We start from the raw sequence: 22,640 nt of genomic DNA on the forward strand, positions 1-22,640 counted from the left end.
CATCAATTGTCTGTTTTTAGCGCTTCCTGAAGTCTGCTTCCCTCAGGCTCCTAGTTGTTTATCAGTAACCAAGGTACCTGGATTTCCCTCATGGTTCATAAATTGTTTTATGGAGCTGGGGCTTGCACTTGTTTTAGGAGATTTTACCCCTTCTCCTCCCTTGACTGGTTTGCCCCTCATTCTAACATTCTCTTTTATTTTCTATATTCCTTTTGTGGTTTTCTTGTTCCTCTTAATTTCTATAGGTGTCCACTTGTTTGGAGGTTCTTCGGTTTCTCCCCTTTCCCCTTAATAAGTTAGCAAGTTAATCTCAGACTAAGTCTTTCCCAGTTTCTGGTTCTTACATACTTTCGTTCTTTCCAGCCACACACACTTCCATGTCTCTGCAGTTTCAACCATTTCAATCCACAAGACCCCTTTAGGACTCCTTAAAGATTTTTTTTAGAGGGTTTTTTTTTTAATCTTAGTCTGCATTTACAATGATGCTTCCTCAATCTGAGACTCTTGTTCCTTTATTAATACCCCCAGTTGTTTGTGTACAGTTCTCTTACAGTTTTTTCATATTCAGTCAATGTATAAAAGACTCACCACTCTGGTAGATAGGTTGTTCTTTGGATCAGGGGTTTTCTCTTCTTGTCCCCCTGCTAATGGGGGTTTGTGGCTGTGGATTGATGGAGGCTTTGGTCCTGTGGCTGTGAAACCGATTCTTGTTTCCTCAATGTGTATGGCGCTGTACTTTGGCATTAGATTCCTGTAAGGTGCACTTCTAGTTGCCTCATCCAATTGAATGGGCCTTACCCAGCTTCTCTCCTTGCTCTTCATTCCTTAGGGCCTGTTACACTTGTTGCACAGCTCCTCCACTTAAGTCTCCTCCCGGCTTACAGTCGCTCATGTCGTCTGTTCATTGGCTTCTACTGAACCAGATCAACTTGGCTGCAGCTCAACACCAAGTCTTCATGACGAGCTGAGTAAGGAGGCTGGGGGCTGATCCATCCCCAAGCTGAGCCGATCCACTGCTGAGCTTGCGCTCGTCTGGGGCACTCAGTCGATCTCTGGGGAGCCAAGCCTCCGAATAGCAGAGCCCATCCGAGCAACGGCTATCTGTTCACGTTCCCCTTCTCCATGTACTCTGTGCCTCCAACACTGAGAGTTGTGTGTAGCCTCCTAACTATGCAGTTTCCAGCCCCAGTGTTCCTGCTTCCAAGCCTCCCCTCTCTCTATCGGATTGGCCAAACCTAGTCTCTTGCCGGCCAAGGACTGCAAGTAGGGGGGAAAAAAAAGAAATAGCTTCTCTGTTGCTTCACATTAGGATGGGAGCTCCCATGAGGCCTAGCGTAAGCTCTCTGCCGGCGCCATGTTCAGCATCCTCCCTCCTCAGAAAGGTACTTCTGGCCAATTTTTTAAAACATTTTTTAGAATTGGAAATAGCTAGAACTCTATTACCAAAAATAATCAGTACCTATGAATGTGTGACTAGCCATCAGTGATAAGAGTACATTTTCTGTATTACTGGGACTTTGCTGGCAATGCTAAGCTTACCAAAAATGTCTGAAGACACCTGATTGACTCTATTCACATTTAGCGTATCAGATGTTGCCATGGCATTTGCTACACAGAGGAAACAGGACAGGTTTCTCTATGAAAATTGCTTTACTATAGGTTTATATTCTAAAATAGTCCTGATGTGAAAACCTGAACAGCTGAAGTCAAATATACAGTTACTGAAACAGTTCAAAGTACACCTGTCATTAAATAAAAATGGGGGCTGCCATGGCTTGCCTTCATTTGAAAGTGGCATTTGCCTGACTGTGGCCAGCTTGAATAACTTTGATCTGAAACAAGAATGTAGTAAATAAAAGTCTGAGACAAATCAGAATTCCTTCGCTGCATATATATAACATATCCTGGGTCAGCGATTGGGAAAGCATTCAAGTCATCAGCAGAATTCTTGGTAAATAGCAGTTTTGGAAGCCAGAGGTGATCAATTGCTCCCTATATCTTTTTTCATGGCAGCTTCCCTTTGAAGAAAACCTGCATTTCGCCTATAACGAGCTTCAGCAAAGGAATGTTGGATTATTGGGCCATTACACCTACTGTGTGCAAAGTATAGGGTTCCTTTAAAGCTGAACGCCAGGTACATATAAAATCCACCAATGAAGGCAACTTTGTAAACATAAATAGATCTTTAAAGTGGTTCTAAAAGTAAAAGTTTTCATACCTTAATGCCTTGTCTGCATTAAGGATAAAAAACCTTTTATTAGTAAATTCCCCCAAACCCCCCTAAATACGCACCTGAACCAGAGTCTGAGTCCATTGCTCTCGCTGCGGTCAGTCAAAACCTGACAGTAGAGAGCAGGGGGCGGGGCTGAGTCAGGCTGTGTGTTTAAATCATGGATTCCAATCAGGCGGGCCTCCAGCTGTTGCAGAATTATAAGTCCCATCATGCCTCAGCCAATGGGAGTCATGCTTATAACTGTCAGCCTTGCAGTTCCTCATGGGAATTGTAGTTCTGCAGCAGCTGGAGGGCCACCAGTTTCAGATCCCTGCTTTAAATAGAGCATTCAGGAGTATCCCCATGGAAAGCAGTTTCCAAAGGTGGCACAGGGGGGACAGAAGAAAAGGCAGGGGACCAGAGAAGGAGGAGGATCGGGGCTGCTCTGTGCAAAACCATTACACAGAGGAGGTAACATGTTTGTAGTTTAAAAAAAAAAAAAAAAATATCAAGCTTTACAATCATTTTACCCAATTTTGGAATGCTAGCAGTGCAAGAACCTGAAACAGACTTGGTGTCAGCATATTACAGTCAAGTCTACAGCAGGGCTCAGAGAGGCAGAGAAAGAAGCAACAGCACAGGAAGCCAATCAGACTCAATGGACTACTTGGTCCATTGACAACTTCTTTGGCAGGTAAAACTGATCCTACAAACAGTATGTATTTCATATGTTTATTTTAGCTGTTGCCTGGAATTCAGCTTTAAATACAGTTCACAAGTCAGTTAAAAAGATTGTATAAAAACTTACCAAAAGGGAGATTTCTTCATCAAAACCCAGAATGGTGCACAGCGCAAGTCAAGAGAGAACCTGTAACAGAGGAAAAAGGACACACCATTTAGGAGACAAAAACACATGCATACTAAAACCACAGTAATAAGTCTGGTCAGGATAGAAAGACAAATACCTCTTGGAAAAATGAAAGAGCCATTCAATATTGTGTCAGACCTCAGATACGCTTCAGGATTTATTGTGTACTGCATTTGGGACTACTTAGGTCTTATGCACACAAAATAAAAACACTGCTTTTTCTTTTTTTTTTTCAGCCTCTAAAAGCACCTCAATATTAGTCTATGTGGACATGCACACATAAGCGTTTACAGGAGTATTAGAAGAGTTGTGTTTAAAAGGTTAAAAGAAAAATTAATCACTTGCACATTTAGGGGAGTAGAGTTTGGGCCGAAAAAAAATGCTGAATGTACGTAAATACGCGTAAACAAACCTAAATGCTAGGTGCGTTTAGCAAACCGTGGCATAAGACACTTTAAGCTGCTTTTTGCTCCCCAGGAGAAAAGGTGTCCAGAGGAGGGCAAAAAAATAAATAAAATGTCCTGTGTGCATGAGGCCTTAGACAGATACAGCTCCCAGCACAGAAACTTTGGTCTCCACGGAAGTACATGCGTGACATGTGGGCATTTTCATGGTTTACATTTGTGATCACTGTAAAGAACCATCCCAATGATCAAAAGGCACAGAGCTACTCTGATTGACTCTGTGCATTTTGCCTATGCTATTTACTTACTGACAGCACAATCACAGGCATTGTGCACGCATTAACAAGTATTAAACAGAGTGCCATTTCTAAATGGCGCTCTAGGAAAATACATTTACCTACCTGACCTTTATCAAGTTACAATATAAGTAAAGTAGATGAAGATATGTAAACCTAAAAACAAAACTTCTCTTATTTGGTCCAAATTATGCAAGGTCTAGTTTCTTTTTGATGGCCACCTCCCAGGCAAAAAAACAAAACCTGTGGGTGGAAAAAAAAAAAGCTAGTAAACATAACTTTACCCATTTCTATATGCAGTGGATGACATCACCATCCTTTCCATTAGGGCACAGGTGTCAAACACAAGGCCCGCGGGCCGAATGCGGCCCCCCAGGCCATTTCATGTGGCCCTCGCACCTCTCATGCAGCTGTGGCAGCCCCCTTGTCTCTGCCCCCACCTTTTCTTTGTAGTCGGCAGTAGAGAGGACAGAACTCCTTTGCCAGATCCTGCAGTACTCTGTGCAGCCGCAGAAAGGCTCGTCTTTGCCCCCCCCTCCTCTTCAGCAGTCCGCATCAGAGAGGAGGGCAGAACTCCTCCTACAGATCCTGCACCTCTCTGTGCAACACCACCTTGTCTTTACCTCCCCTGCTCTCAGCATTCAGAAGACTCTAGAAGCTGACTCCAGCCCTACTCTGGTTCTCCTCCAGACCCTTCACTTCTTCCCAGATCCACCCTCTGGTAAGGGGGTGCATTGTGATGTAAGGGTGTAAGGGGGCGTGGGGTGCTCTGGACATCTAATCTTGCAGATATAACCGTCCCTTTGAGGGAACCATAATGCTGATGCGGCCCACGATGGAAGTGGAGTTTGACACCCCTGCATTAGGGTAATCAGCAAGACAGTGACATCGCAGGCTGAAGCCGGGTGAGATAAGTATACCATCAACCACCCCGAAATTTGTTTGCACCTAGACGCCCCCAAAAATGCCCTGGAACACACGTCCTAATTTAAGGTTAAGAAAAAAAAAGAATTAAGAGAGGAAAATGCACTGGACTGCATCAAAAACACACTGGAATGCATTAAAAACACGCATGCATAAAAGCATCTGGAACGCATCCAGACTGCGTTTCTACGGTGTGAACTGGCACTGAATCATATGGCTGCATCCAAACAAAATGCTTTAGAGGTAACATGTGGTAATTATATAAAACATTGTTGGATCAAACCAAAAATGTTTTTTTTTTTTAAATAATCACAAAATGTAAGGCCATTAGCAGGTTTCTTCCAAGCAAAAAAAATATTAACAGTGTCGTGTCATATTATTCGAAGTAGCACACAGATGTTCCATGTGTATTTACACTGCTCCAACATGGACACCGCTTTCCAGTTTACAGCCTTTGCAGTCACGTGAATTGGCAAATGTAAAAAGAAAAACAAAAAGAGAATGTTGAGAGTGTCTCCAACCCTGTTCCTGCTATCAGATCATTATTTGTTGAAATGATTCTAGTTAAGCTGCGGGTGGTTGGGACTTTTGTGTCCAGAGGAAATACCAGACGCGATCTGTTCTGCTTTGTACTTACTGCAAATTCTAAAATAATTCACACGCGGCTTGTAAAGTAAAAACATTGGTTATCAAACAGGAAGTTTACCAAACTCCCATCTTTGATTTAGCTGGTATGCTTTTATACTATAAAAAGCCCCAATCTCCTTCCAAAATATTAAAGAAATGTAAAAACTTGATAAGACCGTTTAGACAGGAACTGTGTCTCCATTGCCTATGTCTGTATGTAGATTGCATCAAAATGTAACAGTGTGTGTCCCTTAACCACTTAAGCCCCGGAAGATTTTACCCCCATTCCGACCAGGGTTTTTTTTGCGATTTTTTACTGCGTGACTTTGACGGACAATTGCGCGGTCGTGCGACGCTGTACCTAAACGAATTTCACGTCCTTTTTTTGCCACAAACAGAGCTTTCTTTTGGTGGTATTTGATCACCTGTGCGATTTTTTGATCATGCGCTATAAACAAAAAAAGGAGCGTAATTTTTGCAAAAATAACAATATTTTTCACTTTTTTTTATATGAAATTCCCCCCCCAAAAAAATGTAAAAATCAAAATTTTTTAACATTTTCGGCCAAATTGTTTTACACTACATATGTTTGGTAAAAAAAAAATCACAAAAAGCGTATTTTGATTGGTTTGCGCAAAAGTTATCGCGTTTACTAACAAAGGGAAAGATTTTTGTCATTTTTGGTGTTTTTTTTTTTAACGAGTAATGGCGGCGATCTGCGATTTTTTTTGCGGTACTGCGACATTGCGGCGGACAGAACGGACCCTTGACTGACATTTTTGACACTTTTGGGGGTACCAGTGACATTACTGCAGTAATCAGTGCTATATATATGCACTGTTACTGCAAAAATGACACTGGCAGGGAAGGGGTTAACTGTATTGGACAGGGAGGGGTTAAGTGTGTCCTAGGGGCGTGATTCTAACTGTAGGGGGACAGGTCTCCTAGTGTAAAAACAAAGATCAACGGTTCTACATAGTAGAACCGTCTGATCTTCATTTTTACACAGGGGAGAATGACAGGTGGCTTGTTTACATAAGCCGCTCTGTCTTTCTCCCGCTGTACCGGCGATCGGCGAGTGACCGGCGGACATCGGGTCCGCCGGTCACACGCCCACACTCCTTTGTGAACGAGCCTCGGCGGGCGCGCGCCCGCCCGCTATTGGCTCTAAAAGGAGTGACAGGCGAGCGACGTAGACCTACATCACTCTGCCTGGCCGGGGCTGACTGCCGCAGTAAATATACTGTGAGCAGTCGGCAACCGGTTAAAGTGTTTGTCAAGCCAAAAACCTTTTTTCTTTTTTTTTTCGTTTTGGAGAGTTTGGAGAAGGATTAAAACCATGTAAGCCTTTTACTGCTTTATAAGGTTTTGATAACAGTTTATCTCTGATTAAGCCTTATTTTACCAAAAATAAAAATCCTGTGTTGCCTCTATAAAATTTCCCCTACTTCCTGGCTGGTAAAATGTTCTCAGCTGGACAGTAAGTGAGGGGAAATCTTTCTAACGGAGCCCCAGACAGAAATATAAACCCAACAAGGTTATAGATTTTCCCCAATCTAGCCAATGGCAAGTTAAAAAAAATGTTTTGGTTGGATATACTAGAACTGTGTCTAGATAATGGACAGTATTTTCATATAGTCTTGACAAGTATAAGCTTAAAAATAAGGCCCCACTAACCTCTGTAACTGCAGCCACTGTGCAATAATTAATTCTTAAAATGGTAGTAAACCGCAGTTGAAGGAAAAAAAAATTCCCCTGCAAGGCAATGTCATAATGTGCTAGTATGTATCTACCTTCAAACGAAGCCCTCCAGCGGTGCATTGTCACTGCTGAGAGGGCTTCCATCTTCATCTGGTTTTCCTCCTGGGTACACAGGCTCCGGCTACATGCATGCACTCTGAATATCTCCTAAACAGTGCAAGTTAAGGAGACATTCATGGTACCTACTGGTATGTCTTATTTAAGGCTATCCTGTAGGTATAAGTGGTAAAACAAAGTTTACTACCAGTTTAATCACTTCGGCTCTCACACTTGTTTACCCCCTATGGACCAGACCATATGTTCACATGTGTCTGTTCATGATTCTTTAACTTTGTAATTACCTATGATAAAGAATTGATACATAACTGGATTTTTGACTTACCGAAAATCCTTTTCTCTTAAGTTCATTGACGGACACAGTCCTCTGATCCATATCAGTAGGGTTATACTGCCCCCTACAGGAGTAGGACACTAGGCAGAAAAAAAGTTCTGGCTACGCCTATGGACAGTCCAGTTATGGATCAGAGGACTGCGTCCATCAATGAACGATAGAGAAATACTGTTTTTGGAGGACAAACGGGGCTTTCTTGTGACCCTAAAGTCCTCTGAGAATTTTTTTAAATTTGCATTTTAAGGGGACAAAGAATATAAATCTGAAAAAAATATATATATATTCTTCAAGTTTGATCAGTAATATTTTGAACACCATTACTGTGGGGAAAACATACATTTTATTCTTCTGCTTGTTCTATTTACTGCAACATTAAAATTAAATTTTTAGTACAAAGCATGTTAAAGTTTTAAAAAATAAATAACGTTTTTTTTTGCATACATTTTTCTCATAATGCATCAGTAATTTAAAGTTACCGTTTTAAAATAAAACACATATACCCTAAACCACGTATTTTTAACAGTAAATCCCTAAGGATAACAATGTATATATGTACTTTATAATATTGTTTTTCCAACAAATAATTTAAAATAGAAACATGGAACAGGAGACGAAATTGTTATCCACTTTAAGACCAAGCCTATTTTTGGTCTTAAAGCTAAAATCCTTTTTTTTTTTTGCTAGAAAACTACTTAGAACCCCCAAACAGTACATATTTTTTTTAGCAGAGACCCTAGAGAATAAAATGGAGATATTTGCAATATTTTTTATCACACCGTATTTGCGCAGCAGTCTTCCAAACGCAATTTATTTGGAAAAAATTCACTTTTTTTAATTAAAAAATAAGAAAACAGTAATGTTTGCCCAATTTTTTTCCATAATGTAAAAGATAATGTTACACAAAGTAAATAGATATCCAACATGTCATGCTTCAAAATTGTGGATGCTCACGGAATGGCGACAAACTTTGGTGCTTAAAAATCCCATAGGCGACATTTTAAAAATGTCTACAAGTTACCAGCTTAGAATTACAGAGGAGGTCTAGGGCTCAAATTATTGCTCTCGCGCTAAGGATCGCGGTGATACCTCACATGTGTGGTTTGAACACCGTTTACATATGTGGGCAGGGCTTCTGTATGCGTTCGCTTCTGCGCGCGAGCTAACGGGGACAGGGCTCTTTAGTTTTTTTTTCCAATTTATTTTATTTATTTTTTATTTTCACAAAGTTCTATTATAAATAAAAAAATAAAAAAAATTGATCATTTTTATTCCTATTACAAGGAATGTAAACATTCCTTGTAATAGAAATAGGCATAACAGGACCTCTTTATTGTGAAATCTGGGGTCAAAAAGACCTCACAAGTACACTACAAAAAAATACATTTTTTTTAAACAGGGCAGCGACGTTTGACTTCGCTCCGGTCCTCCAAGACCATAAAGTCAAGTGGGGGCCACCTTGCCATCACTCAACTTCCTGTCTAAGAGGATCTGGGACCAGATCAGTTTCCCCGCTGCCGGCAGGTACGGTAAGCGGGGAAAAGGACCGGGACGCAGTGGGAGGGGGGGCACCTCTTCCGATGCACTGTAAGGGTGATCCTGTGGCAAATCCGCCGCTGAGACCACCCTTACCTGAAAGCCGACCGCCCGCCGCTGAAAAAAATACCAGGGTTATGCCTTCGAAGGACCGACGTAAATCGACAGCAGGCTGTCAGTAAGTGGTTAAATAGTGCTTATTCAGGTTGAAATGAATGGGTTAGGTAGTAAAATAAGAGCATGTCCCAGTTAAGAGTTAAAGCATTTGTTACCCCAACACTTCATATTTCTGATATGTGTTTGCTGTACCATGCACTTGTATGAGAAAGTATTCTGTTCTCTTCGTATTGCTTGCTTTATGTGAAATCCCTGGTGTTCCTGCCAGTCCCTCTGCTTTCCTACTAACAACTGATCACACTGAGCAGGAGAACACACCATGGTCAGTTCTCTAGCTATGCTGAGAACTCAGCCTGCTCTCCTCCAATGATCAGATTTGTCCTGACACGCCTCCGCTGCACATCTATTTACTGGGAGCTCAGTGTGTTGCTGCTTCTCTTATCCCCAGGTTTTATGCAGCTGAGAACAGAGGGAATGTGAGCACTTCTAAAAAAGGGAAAAAAGGTAAATAATGTTTTTTTTTTTTTTTTTAATCTATACAAAAATGTTTTGCTTTTCATTTCTATTTTAAACTGAATGGGTTGTTTTACAAGGCAATCATTTATAATCACTTTCTCTCTCGCTCTCTCACTCCCAGATCTGTCTGACAGGGAACACAGGAGAGAAGACAGCTCCTCCTTTTGATTTGGTTTAAAAGGATACACTAAATGCTCACTGTGATTAGATGTCAGAGTGACTATTCAATGAGGAAGGCTTCTGACTGGCTCCCAGTCATAGGATCATCTTTCTACAGACACCAGGTCCCAAGGGCTGTGCACGGAAGGGAGCAGGGGGAGATAAGAAACTGCAGGACACACAGGAGACACCCTGTGTACAGAGGAGGGGGTTTTATGGACGTGTGTAGCATGCCAAAGGTAGGCAACTAGTTAATTCCAACTTAAATCTAACTGGCCTTATAATAGGCTCCTCCCCCCTCAAAACACTTATGCTAGCTAATGTAAGAAATATGTATATGCTTACCTACTTGTCAGGCTGCTCCAGTCACATGACCCCCTGTGACAGCCAGCGCAGGCTGCAGGGGAGAGGAGAGGCCGGCGACAACGACTAGCGAATCCTGGAATGGTGAAGTCATTCATAGGCTTCAATGGCCTATCTGTTGTCTGCGTTCTCTCCTCTCCCCTGGCTGACACAGGTGAGCTGGATCACGTGACTGGACCAGAGCAGGCTGAACAGGTTAGTTAGCATAGGTGTTGGGGGGAAGGGTGACAATTTTAAGGCTAGTTAGCTGTGAGCTGGACTTCCACTTTAAAGTTTTCAGCAGAAACTTCTTGGTTTCACATCCACCTACCCTGGGTAGCTGATCTCCCACCACCAGCTGTTTAACATCTAATGTAACATACAGAGCAGATGCACAGAGCAGATGCACAAGAAGAGTAGATAGATAAGTGCCCTGGACCCAACTTTAATGACTTCTCTGCTTCCATTGTGAGCTTTGAAGATGAATTGCTCCTTAAGCTGGCTACACACTATCCAACTTTTGTGGTTAGATTTCCTTCAGATTTACCTTTTCTATGTAGTGCAAGGGCCTGCCAGATTGCATACAAATTGAAAGTGTTTAGGTTTGACCTCATATTATATGGTTTTGGTGAGTCTAAAGGAAAAAGTCTTCAGAAAATCTTATAGTGTGTATGGCCCATTAGTGGATGTAACTACAGAGGTCAGCGAGGGCCTATTTTAAAGCTTTTTCACTTCTTGTTAAGATGTAAATATTTGCATTTTCATAGCCTAGTCATAGCCCAACTTCAAACAGTGTATTCCTTAACCACTTTGCCACTGAGTACCGTAGTACTACTGCGGCAAAGTGGCTTGTTATCGTCTGACGACGTAGACCTACGTCGTCAGACACTCCCCCTTGTGGGCGGCGCTTGTGCGCCGCCGGAGGCTCGCTCCCGCTGTATTCAGTCACAGCGGGAGTCGGGCCAGGGGAGGAGCAGCGGCGATCGCTCGGGGATCTAGTGTGGATCTCCCAAGTGACAGGGAGTGACAGATCGGAGTGTTCAGCATAGCTGAACACTCCGATCTGTCCCTGGCTCACACAGTCACCTCCCCCCCCCACACGTCAGTAAGCACCAGGCATACATTAACCCCTCCCTCTCCAATAAAATTAACCCCTTCCCTGCCAGTGTCATTTTTACAGTAAAAGTGCATATATATAGCACTGATTACTGCAGTAATGTCACTGGTACCCCCAAAAGTGTCAAAAATGTCAGTCAAGGGTCCGATCTGTCCGCCGCAATGTCGCAGTCCCGCAAAAAAAAAAAAAAAATCGCAGATCGCCGCCATTACGCGTTAAAAAAAAAAAAGACCAAAAAATGACAGAAATCTTTCCCTTTGTTAGTAAACGCAATAACTTTTGCGCAAACCAATCAAAATACGCTTATTGTGAATTTTTTTACCAAACATAGGTAGCAGAAAACAAATTGGCCAAAAATTTTAAAAAATTTTGATTTTTACATTTTTTTGGGGGGAATTTCATATAAAAAAAAATGTGAAAAATATTGTTATTTTTTCAAAATTTACGCTCTTTTTTTGTTTATAGCGCAAAAAGTAAAAAATTGCACAGGTGATCAAATACCACCAAAAGAAAGCTCTGTTTGTGGGAAAAAAAGGACGTAAATTTTGTTTGAGTATGGCGTCGCACGACCGCGCAATTGTCAGTTAAAGTCGCACAGCGCCGAATCGCAAAAAGTGGCCCAGACGTAAGACAGCAAAATGCTCTAGTGGTAAAGTGGTTAAAAACATTTGCAGAGCAATTTGCTGAATGAGAGTTATTGTACATTTGTTCTATACGACTGGGGCAAAAACAAAAAAATTTTTTTTTCAATGTTTTAAAAAGGAAAATACTGCATTTGGCAACTAGATGGCACTAGGTATCTTAGAATTTTTTTCTCATCAACTAGTGGTCAAATGTTTTCAATTTTAAATCAAAGAAAAGCATTCCACCTAACACAGGAAACAGCCTAGAAATGATGGTTTATGCCCCATTTACACAGAAAGAATGTGCTTGCACTGTCACGACTATATAGTGTTTTTTTTTTTTATAAATAACTAGTGATGAATGGCTTTATACAGTAATCTAAAAATTCAGTCCTAGGGTGACAACGCTCCAGAGGAAAGGAAGGCATTAGGAATACAGCGGTGATCGAAAGTTTGGGCACCCCAGGTAAAAATTTGTATTAATGTGCAAAAAGAAGCCAAGGAAAGATGGAAAAATCTCCAAAAGGCATCAAATTACAAATTAGACATTCTTATAATATGTCAACAAAAGTTAGATTTTATTTCCATCATTTACACTTTCAAAATAACAGAAAACAAAAAAATGGTGTCTGCAAAAGTTTGGGCACCATGCAGAGTTAATATCTTCTACTGCCCCCTTTGGCAAGTATCACAGCTTGTAAACGCTTTTTGTAGCCAGCCAAGAGTCTTTCAATTCTTGTTTGAGGTATCTTTGCCCATTCTTCCTTACAAAAGTCTTCCAGTTCTTTGAGATTTATGGGCTGTCTGTCACTCACTGCTCTTTTAAGGTCTATCCATAGATTTTCAATTATGCTGAGGTCAGGAGATTGTGAAGGCCATGGCAAAACCTTCAGTTTATGCCTCTTGATGTAATCCCCGTGGATTTCGGGGTGTGTTTAGGATCATTATCCATTTGTAGAAGCCACCCTCTCTTTAACTTCAGCTTTTCACAGATGGCATCAAGTTACCATCCAAAATTTGCTGAAATTTTATTGAATCCATTTTTCCTTCTACTCGTGAGATGTTCCCTGTGCCACTGGCTGCAATACAACCCCAAAGCATGATTGATCCACCCCCATGCATAACAGTTGGACAGAGGTTCTTTTCATTAAATTCTGTGCCCCTTCTTCTCCAAACTGACCTTTGCTCATTCCGGCCAAAAAGTTCAATTTTAATCTCATCGGTCCACAGAACTTGTTTCCAAAATGCATCAGGCTTGTCTATATGTTCATTTGTAAAGTTCAAACGCTGATTTTTGTGGCGAGGACGTAGAAGAGATTTTCTTCCGATGACTCTTCCATGAAGACCATATTTGTACAAGTATGTCTTTATAGTGGAATAGTGTACCACAACTTCAGTGTCTGCCAGATCTTTCTGAAGGGATCGTGCAGTCCAATGTTGGTTTTGAACTGTTTTTCTCACAATCCTGCAAGCTGTTCTGTCTGATATTTTTCTTGGTCTTCCAGATCTTGCTTTAACTTCCACTGTTCCTGATGACAGCCATTTCTTAATTACATTCCGAACAGAGGATAATGACATCTGAAAACGCTTTGCTATCTTCTTATAGCCTTCTCCAGCTTTGTGAGCGTCAACTATTTTCAGTTTCAGTTTCTAGACAACTGCTTAGAAGATTCCATGGTGCTGATTGTTGGGGCAAGGTCAGATGAGTCTGGGCATTTAAAACCTTTGAGATTGACATCACCTGGTCTTCCTAGACGATGATTGAGAACAATCCATGACACTGGCAGGTCTCAGCCTTGCAAAGAGGGCAGTGCATGCTATAAATTCTGCAGGGTGCCCAAACTTTTGCAGATGTCATTTTTTTGTTGACATATAAGAATGTCTAATCTGTAATTTGATGCCTTTTGGAGATGTTTCCATCTTTCCTTGGCTTCTTTATGCACATTAATATAAATTTTTACCTGGGGTGCCCAAACTTTAGATCACCACTATACAAAACACCCGCCCCTCATCTCCATAACATTACGGAGGGGGGGGGGGGGGATGTTCTCTATGCCCAACGCACCTTCCGATAATATTTTGCATTAACCGGTTTGGTGAGTAATAACTGCTTTTCTGCTCTGTTTTTTCCTTTCTCCATTTTTTTAACCAGGACCCATACCCTTGTCATAGGAACCTGTGCCAGTCAAACTGGCCCAAGGGCAAACAATTATAATCCCTTGTAGCCAAAAACCAGATCCATTATACCAAAACACTGGAAACAATATCATGGATGAACTTCGTTCAGATTTTCAAAAGCTCTCACTTCTTGAAAAATACAGAAAGAAAATATTTATTTTTGCCAAGGCCGAGCTGCTCGTTCTATGCAGAACTTTTCATTTCAACTTCAAAGTTTCATAAGTGACTAATATTTCTTGATTTATTCCAATTAATGCAACATTAAAACCATGCAGCTCCTTCTCCGCCAGCCGTGTTGCAGTTTAGTATCAATTATTAACTTCCCTTCAAACACAGCAAACACTCCAGCTACTTAATTACATCCAGCCCTTCACAATGTTTATACAAGGCATGAAAAGTTAATATTTTTGGCATCCATCTGGCTGCAGGGAAAAAAAAATAGCAGCAGCATATTACCACATTTAAAGTGTTACTCCACCTTCTGACAAATTCAATTTAGCAAAGCAGCAAACAGATGTGCAGTAGTCATTGCTTTCAGAGGGAATGGTTTATGCATGCCCTGTGGAATAGCAGACACAGCTTTTAGTAGTAATCCATAAATGTGCAGACACCGCTATATTCCTCCACTATTCCCTATGACAAAAATCGAGATCAGATAAAGCTGAACCAGCATTATATAGTAACAACGTAAATTGTCATTCCACTTGCAATAATAAATAAAACATACATGCATACTATTTGATATACAGTATTTTTAAAGGTTGGTTGATTAATTTTTTTGGGCAATTTGCCCTTCTGACATTTCACTGTCACATTTAGGTGTGAATGTGGCATTTGGCGAACAGCTGGCCAATGTTACATTTACAAGTTGTAAAAATGGTTTTAACCTGGCGGGCAAATTAACTGCTCTGAGTTTTCCCATGCTGAAACTTTTCATAAATGATGATGTAGCTGTCCATATTAAAGTGGTTGTAAACCCGATTCATAAAATTTGACCTAAAATCTACATCTGTAGTGTTTACTTATCTCTCTTCAAAGCACTAAGTGCTGTTTTTCTCTGGTGCTTCCTTTCTCTGTCATCAGCTGAGTCACTTCTCTGGCACATGAGATAACAGCAGCTGAAAATTAGTGTCGGGGAGGGAGCTTAGAGGAAGATTAGCAGGGAGCTTTTCTATTCAGACTGCAGCTCTGCATGTTCCTTCATTCCTCTACCTATGTGGAGGGGGGGTAAGGGGGTGTCCCTTTACTCCAATAAGCTCACACACAGTATGAAAGGGGGGAAAAAGATTTCTAACACGATCTGCACTTTCCAAAGAGTGTAGAAAGGGAACGACGGCAGATATACAAGTAAATCCTATGTAAGAGGATTGGGGCAGGTACAGTGCTTTACGGGGTTGTTGTTTTTTTTTTTTTTTTTTGGGGGGGGGGGGACCCTTCTCAAATCATCCCCTAATTCTGAAGTGCTCGCAGCTTATTAACAATATGGCAGGGGGCTTTATGTCTGGTCATACCTGATGACTTCCACTATAAGCTTTTGCATGTTAAGTAACAAATTAGATTAAATGTATTGAATATTTAAAATGTTCTTAAACAATTAAAATATAAATAAGAAATGGAGATCAGGACTCTGTGGAATCCAATAACTTTCAGGGCTCCTTGTTCTTTATAATAAAAATTGTTCTTAATCCCTGTGTGACGCAGGATCTGCCTGCTAAATGCATGCTGAGGCTATAGAGAAATGGACTGGGGAATATCTGTCCACAATCTTTCTCTGATATTTCACCAAAGTCCCCAATGGGGCTCCTAAAAATATTGTAAAAAAAAAAAATTGTACAATCAGCTTGCTATGGGGGCACACGAGCTGAGCTGCAGCTCTGTGTATCCAGTCAGACAGTGCCGTGGTTCCGCCCCACCCCTCTTTCTCTTGTGTCTTAGCCAATCAGGAGGGAGAGTCCCGGACAACCGAGGCACTCGTGGACATCGCTGTATAGAGATGGGACTCAGGTAAGTATTAGGGGCGACTGCTGCCCACAGAAGGCTTTTTATCTCAATGCACAGAATCAATGAAGATGAAAAACCTTCTGCCTTTACAACCACTTTAAAGTGGTTGTAAAGGAAAAATTATACAAAAAAATAAATAAAAATGAACACAAACCTGTCTATAATTACCTGTTCTGGGCAACAAAATTGCACAGAGTGGTCCGAACCTCCTCTTCTTGGGTCCTGGCTCCTCCTCTCTGACTAGTGCCCCCAATAGGAAGCGGTTTCCCATGGGGGCACTTGTGTGGGCTCGCTCCTAAACCCAGCTGCTGGTCCATTGACTGGCAGCAGTGACAGCCAATGGCCCCCCTGCCTCAGCAAAGCTTGTAAAACCCGGAAGTGACAGGAGAGAAGAGCTGCAGACGGGCACAGCGCTGGATAGAATGAGAGCTCAAGTATGGGGGGGGGGGGGTGAGGGGCCAATATCAATGCCTAAACATTTTTTACCTTTTTTGCAAGGAGTGCATTAAGGTAAAGAAAAAAAAAAAAAAAAAGGTTTGAGGTTTAGAACCACTTTAAGCACTTCACTTGAGCTAAATTCCCACATATGGTGGGAGGATGCAGGCAGATTTGGGGTCTCTGTTGAAAAGTAAGGGTTATCAACCATATACAGTATAGTCTGTGCATGTGACAGCACAAACTGTGTGTACGCAGCTGAGGAGAGCCTGCAGAAGAAACTAGAAGACTTAAAAGAGAAGGCACACCATTTTCTCCCTCACTTGTGCAAAAATGCTGTGGTCTGTGCATTAGAGAGACTGCAGGATGGGGCATTCAAAAGAGAAAGGCTACATTGAAAAGATGGCCAAGAGAAAGTTTAGTGGCTAGAGGGGTGGTCAACACTTTTGAAAACCCCATAGATGCCCCAGGTTGTCAGTTGGTGTGACTGGGGATCACTAATGGGTCTGTTCCCTAACCTCCCCTCCATGGTGGGTGTACATGGTACGGCCCATTCACATCTGTGCCATTTTATACCGACTCCGCACCTAAAAAGCACATTAAGGCTCCTTTCACACTTGTGCGACTTGGGACTGCAAAGTCGCATGACAGGATATAACCCATAATTTCCAGTGAGAATCGTTCATATCTGTGCGACTTCACAGGAGTCCCTGCACTACTTTCTGGTCTGACTTTAATGAGACTTAAGGTCCATAGACCTCCAGATTACACAGGCATTGCTTCAAGTCCAGTCAAAGTTGCACGACTTTCAGGTTGCATAAGTGTGAAAGGGTCCTTAATCTCATGTAAGGCCGAGCTTGCTGCAGGTTTGTGGGTGAAGCAGATGTATCTGCGGTGTTTGTGCATTCCTGCATCATTTTTGATTTAGCTCCAATCCTATAGACTTCTATTATGGTGCGTTTTCTGACAGCGCATCATAGATGTAGTATGCACAACTCTTGGGTGCTTCCAGAAAAATGCAGGTGAACCACGCATACACCCACACTGCAGCCAGACCGCAGCGCACTGGTGTGATCACCAGATGAAGCCCTGATGAACACTGATACAATTTCTGATCTGTTTTTAGAACGCATGGAATCGCACAATGAGTGAAATAACACGAGTTTCTGTGGAGGCCGTTTACATCTCTGCAGGGATTCCGATGCAATTCTATCCACTTGACCTCTGAAAGGTTTACCTCCCTTCCTGACCAATCTATTTTTTTTGTGATACGGCCCCATTTCCACTAGTGCGACTTGTTGTGCATCTTGACACATGACAAGTCAAAACCTATTCATTTCAATGGCACCCATTCCCATCTATGTGACTTTGAAATGGTGCCTGCACTACTTGGATGCGACTTTGAGTCAGTGTGTCAAGTCGGATCAAAAAAGTTGCGTCAAAGTCGCACTGCAAAGTTGCACTGTAAATCGCATGACTTTGGCATCGCACTAGTGGAAACGTAGCCATAGGGTTAGGGTGTTACTTTAACTGACAATTGTGTGAACGTGCAGCGCTGTTCCCAAATAGAATAAGTATTCTGCTACATATTTTTGGCATAATAAGTTAGCATATATTGATTGGTTTGTGCAAAAGTTATAGTGTCTATATATTTTTTTACTAGTAATAGCAGGACTGCAATATCGCGGCGGACAAATTGGACACTAACTGACACTCTTTGTGGAGCCAATGACATTATTACAGTGATCAGTGCTAAAAATATGCACGGTCACTGTGCTAATGAATCTGGTTGGGAAGGGGTTAACGTCAAGGGCAATCAATGGGTTAACTGTGTGCCTAGCTGGTGTTTTGTTGCTGTGAGGGAGGTGCTTGTAGTAGGGGAAGGCATGGATCTATGCCCCTGCTTTGCATAGACACCGGATCTATGCCTTCTGTACTGACAGAACGGTGCAGATCGCTGTTCTCCCACTGTACTGAAGGATCGGCAGGTCCTGCCAAAAACTTACCATGTGTTATTTTTTAACTGTTTTTTTTTTTTTTTTTTTTTTTTTTGCATGTCCATTTTCCCAAGATGACCAGGGGAAAAATGCATGCAAATTGCATAATTTGTTAAATCTTATTTTAACACAATGCATTCAAAAGGAGCTATGCATGTTCAGAGAATGTGTATGGTGTTTTAGAACGCACAGATGTGAATGAGCCCACAGGTGAATCAGAGCTCCTAGGACGGTGTGATGTCACATATTAGGGAGTCCTGGTTGGTTGTGAGGAGTGCTACAAGCTTTCAGCTCACCATACACATACAACCTCTGTACAGTCCAGTACAGTTTCCAAAAAGGGAAAAGGTTATAAAGGAGATAAGTTCTGCTTTAAATAAATGCTGGAGCGCAGAGCCTCTGGGCACAGCATTAAAAGCTGTAAAACAATTGCTTTAATTGGAGTAGTGGATGCATGGAATTACCTTCCTGCAGAAGTGGTAGCTGCAAATACAGTGAAGGAGTTTAAGCATGCATGGGATAGACATAAGGCTATCCTTCATATAAGATAGGGCCAGGGACTATTCATAGGATTCAGATATATTGGGCAGACTAGATGGGCCAAATGGTTCTTATCTGCCGACACATTCTATGTTTCTATGATGCCCTGTCATGGGAATCCATCAGCTGTCATGGAATGGTGTTCCTCGTGTGGAACTTTGCTTGAATAATAGTGGCCGAGAAAAGCCCTTAAAAAGATTTAAGCAAGTGGCTGTATTCTTCACACAAATACTTATTTTTAAGTAACACTTTGAAAACACATCAGATCTCAACGGGGAAAAATATATTGGATATCTATACTGATATGATCTGGGTAACGTGTTAGGAAGGGAAGGCTGGCACATTGCTTGATGGAAATTAACATTATCAACCTACAGAGGGCTGAATTCAAAGACACCCTGAAAATCAAAGTGAAAAAAATGATGCAGCAGGCTAGTCCATTTAGCTGAAATTTCATTGCAGCAACTCAAAATGGTACTCAGTAATTTGTATGCCCCCCCCCCCCCCCCCATGTGCTTGTATGCATGCCTGACAACTTTGGGACATGCTCCTAATGAGACGAAGGATGGTGTCCTGGGGTATTTTCTCCCAGATCTGGACTAGGGCATCATTGAGCTCCTCAACAGACTGAGGTGCAACCTGGCAGCCTCGGATGGACCGAAACATAATGTCCCAGAAGTGTTCTATTGGATTTAGGTCAGGCGAGCATGGGGGCCATTCAATAGTATCAATTCCTTCATCCTCCAGGAACTGGCTGCACACTCTCGTCACATGAGGCCAGGCTTTGTTGTGCACCAGGAGGAACCCAGGACCCACTGCACCAGCGTAGGGTCTGACAATGGGTCCAAGGTGTTCATCCCAATACCGAATGGCAGTCAGGGTGACAAGGTCTAGGCTGTAGAGATCTGTGCGTCCCCATCACGGATATGCCTTCCCTGACCATCACTGACCTACCACCAAACCAGTCATGCTGAACGATGTTGCAGGCAGGCTGACGTTCTCAATGGCATCTCAGTTTCAGGGTTTTACGGTTTAGACATAATAAAATAGTTACAAAACTACGAGTGGTGTACTCACTTTTGTGAGATACTGTGTGTGTGTGTGTGTGTGTGTGTGTGTGTGTGTGTATATATATATATATATATATATATATATATATATATATATATATATATATATATATATATATAAAACATAGGGGCTTAAATATTGAATGTCGAATGCATATTTAATTTTTTTCTAATTCGCATAAGAATAATTTTATATTGTGGATCACTTTATTTACAAACTCAGAACTGTGCTGGCTTGCTATAGATTTTTTTTCTGACATCATTAATTAATAAATACCAGAAAGAAAAAGGGTACTGTTAATCTTACTAGCCAACAGGTCTTAATTACTACATCCCATTCTAATATTATGTATAGTCCTGGTTTCTTTTTTAATTCCTTTTATTTTAAGCCCAACTCCAGCACATCGGTCAAAAAAAAAAAAAAAGAAATGTTTTCCCATGCAGTGGGGCTGAGCCTGCATTGCATGGGTCATCTGTTTGTTTTGGCCAGGGGAGAGAAGAAAGCTGTATACTCATCTGATCCTCCACTCCACTGGAAAACGGAACTCCCCTATGATCCAGTCCTCACGTCCAGAGCAGGTCTATGGGAGTGGTGAAATAAGGACCGCACAAGGGAGGTTGGCGGTGGGGTGCAGGAACCGGTCTTATGCAGGGAGGATTGGGGGATTAGGTAAGTGTAATTCCAATCCACTAGACACAAATGAGCAGTTGACTCATGTTGTGCGGGCACAGCCCCACTATTTAGGAATTTTTTATTTTTTTTTTTGGCAAAAGACAGGCTTTAAACCTACATATTAACATCCTCATATTTTACTACTTTAGGAGCAGTCAAGCTGCATTGACAGCTCCTGTTATATAGAACGGGAAACTGCACTTCCCACTGCAACAGGAAGTTGTCTCCACCCCACTCGCTCTGTTCTGCCATTCACAGCATGGTGATGACATTTGTGCTATGCTTTTTTTTTTTTTTACAAACAAGGTTGTTCTTTATTGAAAATAAGAAGGGAACATACAGAATACAACAGAGCTATGCTTTTTTTTTTAAACGACACAGCAAAGTGAGGGGACAGAAACACAACACCAGAACTGGCATTGCTCATAGAATCGGTTCCAAATGCAGCAGGAAATGGTAAGTGAGTGTCCCCGTTGCATATTGTATAACTGGAGTGCATATAAGAGCTTAAAGCACTCCTTAAGTAGTAAAACCATGAAGTAATGTGTAAATTTAAGAAAAAAAACTCAAAAATAGCAATGCCTGGAGATGGGCTTTAAATATAGCAAAGCTTGTTAACTTGGTGCTGTAAGAGAAAAGATGACCAGCGATTCCCTAATGCCGATTAAATAAAAATAGCAGCACCTGAGTCAATCTGCAGGATAAAAATGTTTGGTAATCCCTAGCTATTAACGGATGAGCACTGCTACAACACTTAATGAATACAGCATCTCTGCATGTCCGAACCATGCGTGTGCAGAAATATAGCCCTACCACCAGGACAATACGATAGAAAACTAGAGTAGCCACTGTAGGTAAAGACAAGTGAAAGTAACAATTCTCTCTTCAGTCCACCATCAGGAAAGTTGAAGGATGAGTGGCAGGTTAGAGCACTGTGAGCCTTGGGCAGACACCCATTCCTACCTTTCTCAGGTGTACAGCTGACCTGCTATGGCTAAGTCTATCACTGCTAATGGATTCCACACCAATCTTCAACTGGTACCAAAACTGCTATTTGCAAAACACTTCTACGGCCTGCATAAATCATTGTGCAGCAAACATTGAGCTCTCAGTGTTCCTGTCTGGAATAAGTGTCAGAAAGCTCAGGGTCAATTCACTCAAATGTATGATTTGTTTTAAAGTGATAATAAACCATACATTTTTTTATCCCTTTCTGCTGCTATCACTTACATTGCATGCAGCTTGTCCAATTGTTAAAGGTCTCCTTTTTTTTTTTTATTTAGTCCACCCCTAAGATTGCTGCCCCCAGCCTCCAGTTTGCTGGTGGCTCCATTCACTTACAGGTGTCCTATGGCAGTATTTAAAACCAAATTTAAGCAGCGCTAGCATAAAAACAAATGTGTTAAATGTGATGTAATAAATATAGATAATACAATTGATTAAAAAAGTCCTTGTGAAGTGATCCAAATAAAGTGCTCAGGTGCAGAAATTTTCAGAAGTGCTCCAAGGTGATAGGTGACCCCTCTTGGTTCCCCACTCACCACAATGCCAGATTGTTTGCGCCTGAAATGTATAATGCACAAAAGCCTTCTTTCAAGGATCTTTCGGGGTTTTTCATAAATCCTTGGATAAAGGTAAGTGTGATCCGCCTCCGTATCCACCATTAAAATATGAAAAGACCGTACATGGTGAAGTATGTTTGAACAGTTTTATTGCTAGTTATAAGGTCAAAGACATACTCACAATCATGTAGCATAAATATCACATATATCACATGTATCACAAACTCGTGTAAGCCGCATTCGGCGTGCATTCCACGGTGTGACCAGCAAGTGTTTGACCGGAAGTGACGATGC

At 41.6% G+C, this 22,640-nt stretch overlaps 1 protein-coding gene across 2 annotated transcripts in view; it reads right to left on the bottom strand.

Annotated features, from left to right (window-relative positions):
* Positions 1–22,640, bottom strand: part of HPCAL1 (hippocalcin like 1) — a 342,211-nt gene that overhangs the window by 176,509 nt on the left and 143,062 nt on the right. For both annotated transcript variants that reach the window (XM_082249028.1, XM_082249027.1), the window contains exon 2: positions 3,021–3,080. The gene's annotated coding sequence lies outside the window, so the exon portion shown is untranslated. The remainder of the gene's footprint in view (positions 1–3,020; positions 3,081–22,640) is intronic.

This window comes from Pelophylax lessonae (assembly GCF_965119305.1).
Source record: "Pelophylax lessonae genome assembly, chromosome: 3".
Lineage (NCBI taxonomy): Eukaryota > Metazoa > Chordata > Amphibia > Anura > Ranidae > Pelophylax > Pelophylax lessonae.